This window comes from Geotrypetes seraphini, chromosome 7 (genome assembly GCF_902459505.1).
Source record: "Geotrypetes seraphini chromosome 7, aGeoSer1.1, whole genome shotgun sequence".
Classification (NCBI taxonomy): domain Eukaryota; kingdom Metazoa; phylum Chordata; class Amphibia; order Gymnophiona; family Dermophiidae; genus Geotrypetes; species Geotrypetes seraphini.
In genome coordinates, this window is record NC_047090.1 from 169,989,481 (window position 1) to 170,003,206 (window position 13,726).

The 13,726-nt window shown below is 43.0% G+C and overlaps 1 protein-coding gene across 2 annotated transcripts in view; it reads left to right on the forward strand.

Annotated features, from left to right (window-relative positions):
* Positions 1–13,726, forward strand: part of ATG2B (autophagy related 2B) — a 253,132-nt gene that overhangs the window by 98,545 nt on the left and 140,861 nt on the right. The gene's annotated exons all lie outside the window — the stretch shown is intronic.

Sequence of the window (13,726 nt, forward strand, 5' to 3'; positions counted from 1 at the left end):
GTAAGGCTCTTATGTCCTTTCCCTGAAGCACAAGAGAAATATATTGCTTCTTAGAGAGAAAAAGCCTTTGCTTTGTTTAATTTACAAATGCATGTCAGAGCAGTATCAGTACATAGGTATTCTTGTATTACCACATGCAAACTACTTCTTTCATTTGGAGCTATTTTAATTCAGCTATGAATCCTGTATGTGCGTAGACAGTAATTTTTGTGAAAATGCAAAACTTTTTCTAGGTGTGCGTGAACAAAGATCAGAACTTATTGTGCACGTTACATGGTTTTATTATAATTTTTGATCTGGAACAACCTCTCGACTGACACCAGGATGGAAACATTCTACAACAGATCCGAAAAAAATAAAACCTCTCTTCTTTGAAAGCATACACACCATAGACAACTAACTCAAAACACCTAATATCACTAAATTCCACCCTCTATTCAAGTGCTATTCATAATTCTGTCCTCCTCAAACTATTATATTATAGCATATTCATTCTGTAATTCCCTATATTGTAAGTCGCCTTGAACCTGTTTAGGCATAGATTAGAATAGATTAATGTTGTATATTGTGGATTATCCAAATATCGATTGGAGCACTTTCAGCTGATACAAAATACAGCTACACATCTGTTAGTGCATAAGAAGGCCCAGGATCATAGTACACCTGTTTTAAGAGAGCTGCATTGGATCACTGTGGAACACTATTAATTTTAAGATGTTTAGTTTTTATTGCTATTATGTTAGAAGGTCCATCCCATTTGTATGAATGTTTGGAGGTATACATACCTTCCAAAAACGTATATTCTAGTACTCAGAAGTTGCTGAAGGTATCGCAAAATGCAAAGTTGAAAGCTGCAGATGTTGCTGCCTTCAGTTGTAGGAGACCCAAGTTATGGAATCAAATTTATTTGGAATTGTGAGAGTTATTATGGAACTTTTAAGAAACAATTGAAAACTTGCATTTGTATGACTAGCTTGTAATTGGGATTGGGAGGGGGATATTTTTAGAATGGTGGGTTAGTTGTAATACATAATTTTTATTTATTTATTTTTTATTTATGGTATCTCACCTCAAGCTCTACAGGGTGAGGTGTGTAATTAAATATTTTTAAAGTAAAATAAAGCTTTGCAGGTTATGGATTGTATGACATCTGTGGTAGGTATAAAAATGCTAGATCATTATTTTTGAGGAAATTTGTCCTCAATGTTTTAGTCTCAGATTTTTTTTTTTTTTTAAACTTGTTGTATGTGCATGGCACAGATCTGTTATTACAAAACAAGAGAATTCAAGTAGATTCAAAAACATGTACAGAAAAATGACAAAAAATATATATATAGAAATGTGTGCTCGGTGGAATTAACATCAGAAATGCCATGTACATGTTTAACATCTTTTTAGCCTGTCTATGGCATTTCTGATGTCTAATGTTGATTTCAGCTGTCATGATAGTAACAACTCCACAGTACTTTTTTGCTTCTGGTTTTACCATTTTACTGTGGAACTGTTGGGTTCTTCTGTTTTTTAATTTAAAGGTTTTTATTGGGTTTTGTTGTTTTAATAGAATACAATGTACAACACACCTCCAAAAGCTCTTTCAATAGACAATACAAACAACCAAGAAGAACATACAGGTACAACATTATAAAGTGTAAACATTCCTTTGTTCCAAAACAAATAACAAGCTAAACCCCTTCCACCACAAATCAACCCTAATTGTTGGGTTCTTCTTTGCTTGCAAACGTTTTAGTTGGACATCAATATCCAGCATGGCAGAAGTTTCGGGACCTGATGCTCATCCTGCAACAAAACTAATATTGGTATTGACACCACATGAAGTGACGCTGAATAGAGAGTGTTGAACATTGAGCTCTCTTCAGAGACAAGACTTGACATCTTCTTCCATGCCTCACTCTTCAGGGGATGTATCACATAAGAAAGCTAAGAAGCACAAACATTCCTCCTAGGCATGGCACAGTGTTGCCATAGATGTTCACCTCTTCGACGCATAGTAAGCGTCAATGCACCATGGACGACTGTCCATCACTACAGATCATGTCTCCTCCCGGGCGTGCCTCGACATCAAGATCTCCTGCGCTCAGACAACATGCACTGCAGACTTCTTCCATGCCGATGTCTCTTCCGGTGCAGACCCTCTCAGGAGGAGATCTGGTCTATACTCAAGAGATTTTGGGGCTACTACAGATTCTACTCAAGCTTTAAAGGCATCTGTGCCTGCCTCACTCCACCTGAGTGGAGGCACCGATCGAAGACGAGGTCATGTACCTCTGCTCGATGTTGAGTGTTGGGGTTGGCACGGATTCACTCCATACTTGTACGAGAGCATCAACCTATGGCTCGACATACCTGAGCACTATAGTCAATACTCTTCTTGATGCACATTCCCTGATTCACCTAGAAGGGAATATTTTGAGGAGTTTGATTCAGATATCTCCAACCATTCAGATGAGGGTTTGCCAGACTACTCAGCAGAAGAATCCTATGGTATATCCTCTGATCCTTCTCCACCTCAAAGACGTAAGTCTTCACCGGAGAGCATATCCTTTATCAAGCTCTTCACATTAAAATGGAGACAGGAAGCTTTTTGAGCTTCTTGACTATGGATCACCACCAAATGACTCAAGGATGGGGAGGTCTCACTGAGGTCCTTGATATCTCCCCATCTTCCCCCTCCTCCCGTCAATCAGAATCTGAGACCAGGGTTAAATTCCACTAAGGAAGTTTTATTTTGGCCGCAGCATGGTTACAACACAATCCAAATCATATCAACAACCTTATTCAATAATTCTGTCTATGAATAACAATGTTCAACTACCAATAATCTGCCAAATAACAACTTATCCTAAATTTTCTAACAACCCTCCGGGTTAGGGGCACACCATCATAGCAAGCTGGGGTCTGTTCACCCCTGCAGACGAGTAGGCACCGCCGTTCAAGCGAATGCTCTACTCCCACTTGGCCCGAGCCACCGTCCAAGCGTTCCGCACCCCGTTGGCTGCCCCCCCCCCATCGCCGTTCAAGCGATTGGGTGGTAGCGATGGTCCACCTTTGCTTGCCTCTTCATCCACGAGGGATCTCTCAGCCATCGAGGAGTAGGAGCCCTCACTTTAAATCGGCACAATTCTATTTTCTCAGCCATTGAGGAACAATCCTATTTCCCTACCAAATGTTCCCCCTACCAAATGCTAACAGATGGCTGTACCGGGAGAGGCCCTTAAAAACTCCTGCCGTTCCTCTCCCCCCCCCCACCTATCCCCTACTGTCTCTCCCTATTTCCCATCCTGCTTTGGTCCCCCAGGGCCCCCCCTTACCTTGTTGTAGCCCTCCACTAATATCGCTCCAGGCTTCTTCTGTATCAAAGTGCCTTTGCATACTATCCATGCTCATAAATAGAATTTTGGACTGCTAGTTGCATTCTTCCATTTATTTAAAATCCTTGCTTAAACAACTTTCAGAGAATGAGGAATTCCTTCCTCCAGAGAAACTAGAAAGAATTCCAACAGTTAACCAAGAACTTGTTCACTACCAGAAAGTTCCTAGATAGAGGCATATTTGATGCATTCGATGTGTCTTCCAGAATATCAGCAGTGCCAATTGCTATGCACTGTTTTTCTTGCCATATTCTATTTGAACAAAAAAGGAGGCATGAGATCTTATCCCCTTTGTCTGGAGGCAATTAAGATTTGGAATTAGGCAACTGATCATGGAATACTTCTCAGGATCTAATCTAATAATAATAATAATAATAATAACTCTATTCTTGTATACCGCCATACCCAGTGAGTTCTAGGCTTAATAATAATAATAACTTTATTCTTGTATACCGCCATACCCAGTGAGTTCTAGGCGGTTCACATTAGTTAAACATGGATTACATACGGTTAAGAATTAGTTGAACAGATTTACATTAATTAAATATAATTACATGCATCGTTACATGCGGTTCACATTAATTAAACATAGTTATATGCGGTTAAGTAATAATTGAACTGAATTGCATAGAGTTAGGTGTTAAAATGAGCAGGGATGTAGGCAGCGGAAAAGAAGAAGATTGGGGAGTAGGATAAGGTGGGTCGGGTGGGAGGGGGTGAGGCGAGATGTAAGAAAAGGGATTCTTTGGGGAGGGGTTTTTTAAGTGTTGTGGCGTTGGAAGAGGTGTGTTTTGAGTAGTTTTCTAAAGCTGAGGTAGGTTGGAGCCTCAAGGATTAATTGGGTTATCCATGGGTTTAGCTTGGCGGCCTGGAAATCGAGGGTTTTATCGAAGAATTTATTGGAGTGACAGAGTTTTAGGGAGGGGAAAGCAAATAACTGGATTCTGCGGGAGTTCTTGTTTCTGTGATTCAGGATGAAGTGTGGGTTGATGTAGTTTGGGGCTAGGCCGAATACTGTTTTGTAGCAAAAACAGGCAAATTTAAATAGGACTCTGGATTCCAATGGTAGCCAATGAAGTTTGTGGTAGAAAGGGGTGACATGGTCCCATTTTTTCAAGCCGAATATAAGGCGGACAGCGGTGTTTTGGATCATTCTGAGTCTTCTGGTAGTTTTCTTCGTGGAGCTCAGGTAAATGATATTACAATAGTCCAGTATGCCGAGAACGGAGGATTGCACTAGGAGGCGGAATGACGTGTCGTCAAAATATTTTTTTATGGTGCGTAATTTCCAGAGCACCGAGATGCTTTTCCTAACTGTAGTGTCAGTGTGTTTCTCCAGGGTTAGGTGTTTATCCAGTGTGACTCCTAGTATTTTTAGGGTTTGTTCGAGGGGAAAGGTCGATCCTTTTACTTGAATTGTGGTGTCTATGATTTTGTCTTTGGGACTGGCCAGGAAAAATTTTGTTTTAGGTTTGTATACCGCATCATCTCTACATTCGTAAAGCTCGACACGGTTAACAAGAGTTAGGGTAGAAAGGAACTCCAGTGGAGGGAAGAGGCAAAATGAAGAGAAAATTTAGAAGACTAGAATAACCAGAGAGGGAGGAGGTTTATTTAGCAGGAATGGAAAATGTATTGGCAGTCAAGTTGAGCCAGACTTCTTTAGCCTCACGAATGGTCTCCTCAGTAATGATGTTTCTTGCATCTGATTTTTTTTTTTGCCTTGATGGGGAGCATCCATCTCTTCGCTTCCCATCAGAACAACAAACTTCCACATTTCTGTTCCAGACTTTTTGCCCCAGTCGCATTTTGTTGGACGTATTGTGGGTAATTCTACTCAAACTGCTAAGATTGGGGCACCACAATTCTCATGGCACATCTTTGGTCACGTCAGGTTTGGATTCCACGTCACCTATAGCTTTGAGTCAGGAAACTGTGGAAACTGTAACAGTTTCCAACATTTCTAACTGAGAATAAAAGGGCCCTATGTCATCTCAAATCCCACTTGTTAGCACTATGGAAAGGGCGACTTACACATATTTTTTAAAGCATTGCAGGCATGTCAACATTTTGCTTATAACATGGATGAACTTAGGGGGAAATTCTAAAACCGGAGCCTAAGTTAATTGAAGAACACAGTTAGAAATGGCAAAAAATAGCAAGGTTGAAGCGCCTACTGGCGCCTAAATAAAATGAACCAGAATTACACCTACTTAGGCGCTTTAGGCCACCGAATGCCAAAGTAGGCATGGCCAATGCCGGAAGTGGCACTGGGCAGCCTAAAGTGCCTATGTAGGTGTGATTCACACAAAGATAGGTGCTGGAAATGAAGGCCCGGAAAAATATGGCTTACATTTCCAGTGCCTATCTTTCCCATAAACGTGATTCTGAAACCGGCGCCAATGCGTGATTGACATGTGATCTGCAGCCACTTTTAAGGTGGCACTGGTTACAGAATCCGGCCCTTAAAGCCTTCTTAAGAGGAATTAAGTACATCCAGACTATCAGCAAGTGTGTCAGTGTGTGGTAAAGTGTGATGCACTAACTATATGTGCTGTCCATGCCCATTCTCTGCCCAAACCTGCCCAGTCCATGCTTCACAATGTGCTAAGCAGTTCATGTGGGATTTTTTTGTGTGGGCTGTTTTTTGCAGGCAGTAGTCTTAGTGCATGTTAAATCCCATGCTACCTGTTTAACAAGTTTATTCATTCTTGTTATAAGAACATAAAAATTGCCACTGCTGGTTCATATCAGTGGTCCATCATGCCCAGCAGTACGCTCATGTGGCGGCCCTCTGGTCAAAGACCAGTGTCCTAACTGAGACTAGCCCTACCTGCATACATTCCGGTTCAGCAGGAACTTGTCTAACTTTGTCGTGAATCCCTGGGGTGTGTTTTCCCCTATGACAGACTCCGGAAGAGCGTTCCAGTTTTCTATCACTCTCTGGGTGAAGAAGAACTTCCTTACGTTTTATTTATTTATTTATTTATTTGATTTTTTAACCCGTCCTCCCAAAGGAGCCCAGAACGGGTTACAAAGTACATCCATAATAATCCAGACAGAGCAGAGATGACAGTTTACATAAATTACAATATAGACATAACAATAAAACATATGTACTAAGTAGCATCTGGTGAGATTAAGTGGACTAGGTGCGTTGACAGGGTGGCATTTCAGGGTGAATGACTTTTAAGGCGCTGGGTTAGTAAAGAGGAAGGTTTTCACAGCCTTCCTGAAGTTCCAGAGTCCATCTAGTAATCTGACAGATGGAGGGATTGTGTGCCAAAGTTTGGGTATGAAATGTGAGTAGGAGCGTTTGCGGGCGGTTTCAGTTTTGAGGGAGCGGCCAGAAGGTATGGTCAGTCGTTTTTCTCCTTGGGACCTCAGTGGTCGTTTTGGGAAGTAGATTTGTAGTTTAGTTTTCATGTAGTACGGAATCGTTTCATGGAAGGTTTTGAAAGCGAGGGGCAGGGCCTTGAAGGTGCAGCGTTTTTGAATGGGCAGCCAGTGCATGGAAGCTAATGCTGGGGTAACATGGTCATGGATGCCTAGGTTTTTCAGAAGGCGGATTGTAGCGTTTTGCACCCTTTGGAGGCGGGAGAGAGTTTTGGTAGGCAGGCCCACTAGTAGAGTGTTACAATAGTCTATGTGGGATAGAACAAAAGCGTAGAGTAGTTGGGCAAATTCAGGTTCTGAGAAGTAGGCATGTATGGTTTTTAGCTGGCGGAGGTAGTAGAAGGAGGATGATACTAGTTTGGATACATTATCTGTCATTGATAAATTAGAGTCAAGAATTACTCCTAGGCTGCGGACGTTGTCTTTGGGTGTAAGGGTGATTATGGCCCAGGAAAAGGACGGACAGGGGTATACGCATAAATCTTTGTGGATCCAGAGAAGTTCTGTCTTGGATTCATTTAACTGTAATTTGTTTACGGTCATCCAAGACTTTATTTCAGTTAAGCAAGACTGGAGATATTTGATTTGTGTGTCTCGGTGACGGCCTAGGGGAAGATAGAGTTGTAGGTCGTCAGCGAAGGAGTAGATTCTGATGCGGTGTTTACCCGCTATGTCCAGTACTGGTTTGACATAGAGGTTGAAGAGGAGAGGTGAAAGTAAAGCTCCTTGAGGCACTCCTTAGTGGAGTGGTTTGGGTTCAGATAAGGATTTTCTTAGTAGGACTCTCTGTGATCTGTCGTTCAGGAATGAAGAGAACCATTGAAGTGCATTGTCACGGATTCCAATGGACTTTAGCCTGGACAAGAGGAGAGAGTGGTCTATGGTGTCGAAGGCGGCACTGAGGTCTAATAGTACCAGCAATGCATCATTTCCATCATCTAGGATTTTCCAGCAGTCATCTAGGATGTCCAAAAGCAGTTTCTGTGCTGTGGTGTTTCCTGAAGCCCGATTGGAAGTTGGAGAGGGTGGCGTTTGTCTCCCTGAAGTCTTGCAATTGCATGAGTACAGTCTTTTCCAATATTTTTGAGATGAATGGGAGGTTTGAGACAGATCTGAAGCTGCTTGGGATGTCTGGGTCCATGGTTGTTTTTTTCAGGAATGGTTTTACTATGGCTGATTTCCAGCTCCGTGGAACTACACCTGTCATAAGGGACTCATTTATTAGGGGTAGGATGGATTCCAGGAATACCTCATTTGTGTTCAGCAGGTAGTGGAGGGACATGGGTCCAGGATCGAGGTTGCGGGGCGTACGGAGTTGATTATAGTTTTGAGGTCAGTTTGAAACTGTTCAAGGTTTCCATCTTGGGTGGATTGTCATCTTGGGCTGTCTCTGGGATGTATGAGAGTGCTTTGGCCTCATACGGAATCTATCCCCTTTCAACTTTAGAGAATGCCCTCTCGTTCTTCCTACCTTGGAGAGGGTGAATAACCTGTCCTTATCTACTAAGTCTATTCCCTTTAGTATTTTGAATGTTTCGATCATGTCCCCTCTCTATCTCCTGTGCTCGAGGGAGAAGAGGCCCAGTTTCTCTAATCTTTTGCTGTATGGCAACTCCTCTAGCCCCCTAACCATCTTAGTCGCTCTTCTCTTGACCCTTTCGAGTAGTACCGTGTCCTTATTCATGTACGGCGACCAGTGCTGGACGCAGTACTTCAGGTGAGGGTGCACTATGGCCAGGTACAGCGGCATGATAATCTTCTCCGATCTGTTCGTGATCCCCTTCTTTATCATTCCTAGCATTCTGTTTTCCCTTTTCGCTGCTGCTGCACATTGCGTGGACAGTTTCATCGACTTGTCGATCAGAACTCCCAAGTCTCTTTCCTGGGAGGTGTCTCTCCAAGTACCACCCCGGACATCCTGTATTCGTGAATGAGATTTTTGTTACCGACATGCATCACTTTACACTTATCCACGTTGAATTTCATCTGCCATGTCGATGCTCATTCCTTGAGCCTGATTATGTCACGTTGCAGATCTTCGCAATCCCCCTGTGTCTTCACTACTGTGAAATAACTTCATATCGTCTGCAAATTTAATCACCTCACTCGTTGTACCTATGTCCAGATTATTTATAAAGATATTGAAGAGCACGGGTCCAAGCATTGAGCCCTGCGGCACCCCACTGGTGACACTCTACCAATCCGAGTATTGTCCATTTACCCCCACTCTCTGTTTCCTATGCTCCAGCCAGTTTTTAATCCACATGAGTATTTCACCCTTGATTCCATGGCTTGCAATTTTCTGAAGTAGTCATTCATGTGGAACCTTGTCGAACGCCTTCTGAAAGTCCAGATATACAATGACTGGGTTGCCCTTGTCTATCTGCCTGTTTACTTCCTCGAAGAAGTGCAGCAAGTTTGTCAGGCAAGATCTGCCTTTGCTGAAACTGTGCTGGCTGGTCCTTATCAGACCGTGTCCGTCAAGGTGATCAATGATGCGGTCCTTTATCAGCGCCTCTACCATCTTACCCGGTACCGAGGTCAGACTCACTGGTCTGTAGTTTCCCGGGTCTCCTTTCAAACCTTTTTTGAAGATCAGCGTAACATTCGCCACCTTCCAGTCCTCTGGAATCTTTCCTGATTTGATCGACAGATTGGCTATTAGTTGAAGCAGTTCAGCTATGGTCCCTTTCAGTTCCTTGATGACCCTCGGATGGATGCCATCTGGCCCCGGGGATTATCGCTCTTAAGCTTATCAATCTGCTTGCATACCTCTTCTAGACTGACCGTTAACCTGCCGTTAACCCTGTCAGTTTCCTGTTTTCACTTCCAGCATATAGTCTGATGGGTTTCTGGTATGCTGTGCATGTCCTTGTTTGGTAAAAACAGACACAAAAAAATGTGTTCAGTCTGTCGGCGATTGCTTTGTCCTCCTTTAGCGCTCCCTTTATTCCTTGGTCATCCAACGGTCCCACCGCTTCCTTCGCGGGTCGTTTCCCTTTAATATATCGAAAGAACGGCTTGAAGTTTTTTGCCTCCTTGGCTATTTTTTCCTCGTAGTCTCTTTTGGCCCCTTTTTACTGCCTTATGGCACCAGCATTGATGATGTTTGTGCTTGTTCAGTTTTCATCTGTTTTTTATCTTTTCCATTCCTTAAACGAGGCTTTTTAGTCTCTGATCGCTTCCTTTCCCTCTACAGTGAGCTATGCTGGTTCTTTTTCCTCTTTGATTCCTTGTTGATACGTGGTATATATAGGTTTTGTGCCTCGGTGACCATATCCTTTAAAAAGAGACCAAGCTTGCTCTAGCGTCTTTACAGTGTTTATCCTTGTCTTAATCTTCTTCCCTACCATGCGTCTCATTCCTTCGTAATTCCCTTTTCGGAAGTTTAGCACCATGGCTGTCGTTCTGGACCGATGTTTTGCCCCTATTTCCAGGTTGAAGCAGATCGTATTGTGCAGGTCCTCGCAGTCCATTTAGAATTAGGTTCAGAATTAAGTTTCCTTTTGTAGTTTCCTTGACAAGTTGTTCCAGGAAGCAATCGTCTACAGCAGGGCTGCCCAAGTCCAGTCCTCGAGATCTACTGGCAGGCCAGGTTTTCAGGATATCCACAATGAATATGCATGAGAGAGAGATTTATATACCAAGAAGGCAGTGCAGGCAAATCTCTCTCATGCATATTCATTGTGGATATCCTGAAAACCTGGCCTGCCAGTAGATCTCGAGGACCGGACTTGGGCAGCCCTGGTCTACAGTTTCCAGGAACTTGATCTCTCTAGCACAGCTGGAGGTGCCTAGGTTCCAGTCTATCCCCGGATAGTTGAAGTCGCCCATGATAACTGCGTTGCCTCCCTTGCAGTTGCATTTAATCTCTTCCGTCATTTCTCCATCAATTTCTTCGGACTGCCCTGGGGTTGGGTAGTAGATGCCAATCCTCGTTTCAGGTCCATTTGTTCCCGGAATTTTGACCCATAGAGACTCTAACTTATCCGTCTGTTGTGGCATGTTCTCTCCAGTAGATTCAATTCCCTCTTTGACGCATATGGCAATGCCTCCTCCTTTTTGAGTCACCCAGTAGCACCGTATCCCAGACATTTTCATCAGTCCACCATGTTTCTGTGATGCCGATGATGTCAATGTTATCCTTTTGTGCCACAGCTTCTAATTCACCCATCTTATTTCTAAGGCTCCTTGCGTTCTTGTACATGCACTTGAGTTTGCAACCTGTTCCCTTCTTGCGTGTCCTTCCCGCTTGTGTCCCTTTTGGTCTGTTTTGTCTGCGATCTGGTAAGTCTTCCTCTCCATCTTCCTGCATGGTATCCTCCGGGTATACCAGTTCCCGAACCATCGACTCTCTCTCTCGGTCGACTGTCGGCTTTCCCCTTCTTCCTATTTAAAAACTCCTCCACTTCTTTCTTGATGTTGCTTGCAAGTAGCCTAGTTCCTTCTCTGTTGAGGTGGAGTCCGTCCTTCCTGTATAGCTTGCTCTTCCCCCAGAACGTCATCCAGTTGCGCATGAAGTGGAATCCTTCTTCCTCACACCAGCGTCGCATCCACGCGTTGACTGCTTGCAGCTCCATCTGCCTCTTCTCATCAGCCCTGGGTACTGCCAGGATCTCCGAAAATGCTATCTTTTGTGTTCTGGTCTTCAACTTCCTTCCTAGCATCCGGAACTAGTCCTTCAGTCCTTCCCTGTTGTAGTTTCTGTTGCTCAAGTTGTTTGTCCCCACATGGATCACCACCTCCGTATCTTCTTCTTCCACACTGTTGATGATCCTGTCGATGCGGCTCACTATGTCTTCTACCTTGGCTCCCGGTAGGCAGTTCACCAGTCGATCCAGTCTTCCTTCCGCTATGTGGCTGTCAACTTGCCTGATGATAGAGTCCCCCACAATGATTGCTGTCTTCTCTATCTTCTTTTGATTTTCCAGCCGCAAGTCCGTGTCTTTGGTGTATGTCCATCTCTCCAGCCGTAGGTCCGTGTCTTTCGTTCCTATCCATTTCCTCTCATCATGGCATTTGTCTTCTTGTGGGTTCCCTCCGCTCTTTCCAGATCTTGCTGTTGTATCCCCCATTTCCTCCTGGTGGATGTCCATCTGGTGGTCCACTCTCTCTGTAGGCGTATGCCGGCAGTTCCACTGTTGCTTGTGTTTTTCCACGGCCTCCCTGTATACCTCTTCTATGAAGTTCTCCAGTGCCCGGACTTCTTCCTCAATGGTGTCCTCCGTCTTAACGATCTCTGCATCTCTGTCTTTCTCCTCCACTGCTTGAAGTGCCTCAAGTTCCAGTATTCTGCTCTCCAGGAGTCTGACTTGCTTCTTCAGGCTTACATAAAAGAGTAAGAACGCCATCGTTAATAGGGAGGTAATAAGAAAGAAACCGAATCACAGTGGGTTCCAGACCCCCTCCCTCAACTGCCTAATGGCACCACTACATTCTTGAAGAGAATTAAGCTATTATACTGAATAAAATTATATGACACAAAGGTGTAATGAAAGGAAAGGCTTTTTGACCAGACTTGAACTTTGTTAATGAAGATTCTAATTATAAGTTGACTGGAAGAACATTCCATACACTAGAACTGACCACACTAAATATTTTGCTTTGAAAATAATTATATGTGATGTTCCTGAATTTGAGGACCACAAGAAATTGCTGTTGGCTCAATGTATTGTAAATGTCTTGCTAGGATAATATGGAATCAATGAACATGTCATAAAGTGTGTGTGGCTGGATTATTGAATTTTGTAAACAAGTAATATTTTATAATTCACACCTTTAGTAAACATGCCCTTAAATCTGTTGGCAGTAGAGAGATTGGCGCTGTGCAGATTGCCCAATAATTATAAAGTGTCTAAACTTATAGTGAAGAAATTGTGATCCAAGAGTCTCTGCTTTATGCAGTTTTGGGCAATTCGTGGTTTTAATCCCAACAGAAAATCACCGATCTTAGTTATGTGGGTATGCTTAGTCAAGTGTTCTCTAACTGATAGGCTAATGCTCACACATTATTGGTTTTTTCACTGCACACAGGGATGAGCTAGAAAAAGAATCAGAAGTAGCCAGAAATGAATTTGAGCTAAGAGTCACACAAGATGGGATTTTCCTCACTTGGGCAGCTGTATCTAATTTTGGTACCAAAGAGCACTCCTATTATGGCAACTCTAGCCCTTTGGATCTAAGTTGTACCCACTTCTTCTCTTTCTGCAATAACAGAAATACTTTCTTACTGTTATAGCTAGCAGGCCTTTGCTTCTTTGCAGCTCCTTGAGCACACTGGGTAGAAGAAACATGTTAACTTCTGTTTGGGGGAGAGGAGGCGGAACTGCTCAAGATTGGTCAGCAGTCTTGTTTGTATGCTGTAGCGAGCCAGCCCGCCTTTGCAGCTCTGATGGTGTAAACTAGTGAGACCATTTAACCGTTGGGTGCAAAATTTAATTTCTGTAGTATTTTATATGAGAAAAATGAAGAAGGCCATAATCTCCATCAGTTCAGAGCCAGAAATTTAAACCGTCCTTACAGCTAATACATAGGAAAGATGATTTTATATAGGCTCTTAAGTTGTATGGCAGTTATGCACATAAGTTGCACTAATTTTCTGAAGGAAAGTGTGTACTATGTTCTCTTTTAAAGATTACCCAACACATACCAAATAAAATGTATTCTCTGTCCCCAATAAAGACATCTCTATCTTTCTTCATCCCCTTTCTGAATGGAAGCCTGTTACCATGGCCTAGAGGGACTGGAGTCTTTCCCTCCATGATACATCTTTAGATTTGTGCCCATAGGTATTAATATCTTTGCCTTGCATTGTCTGTAAACAGTTGAAAATAGATGAGTAACTTTCTAGTACCTTATGATTGGTCCATACCTTTGAGATGGAGTGGTCTGACCTTATCATGGTCTCAGCATGTATGTATGCATTGTGCAGGGCCAGTACA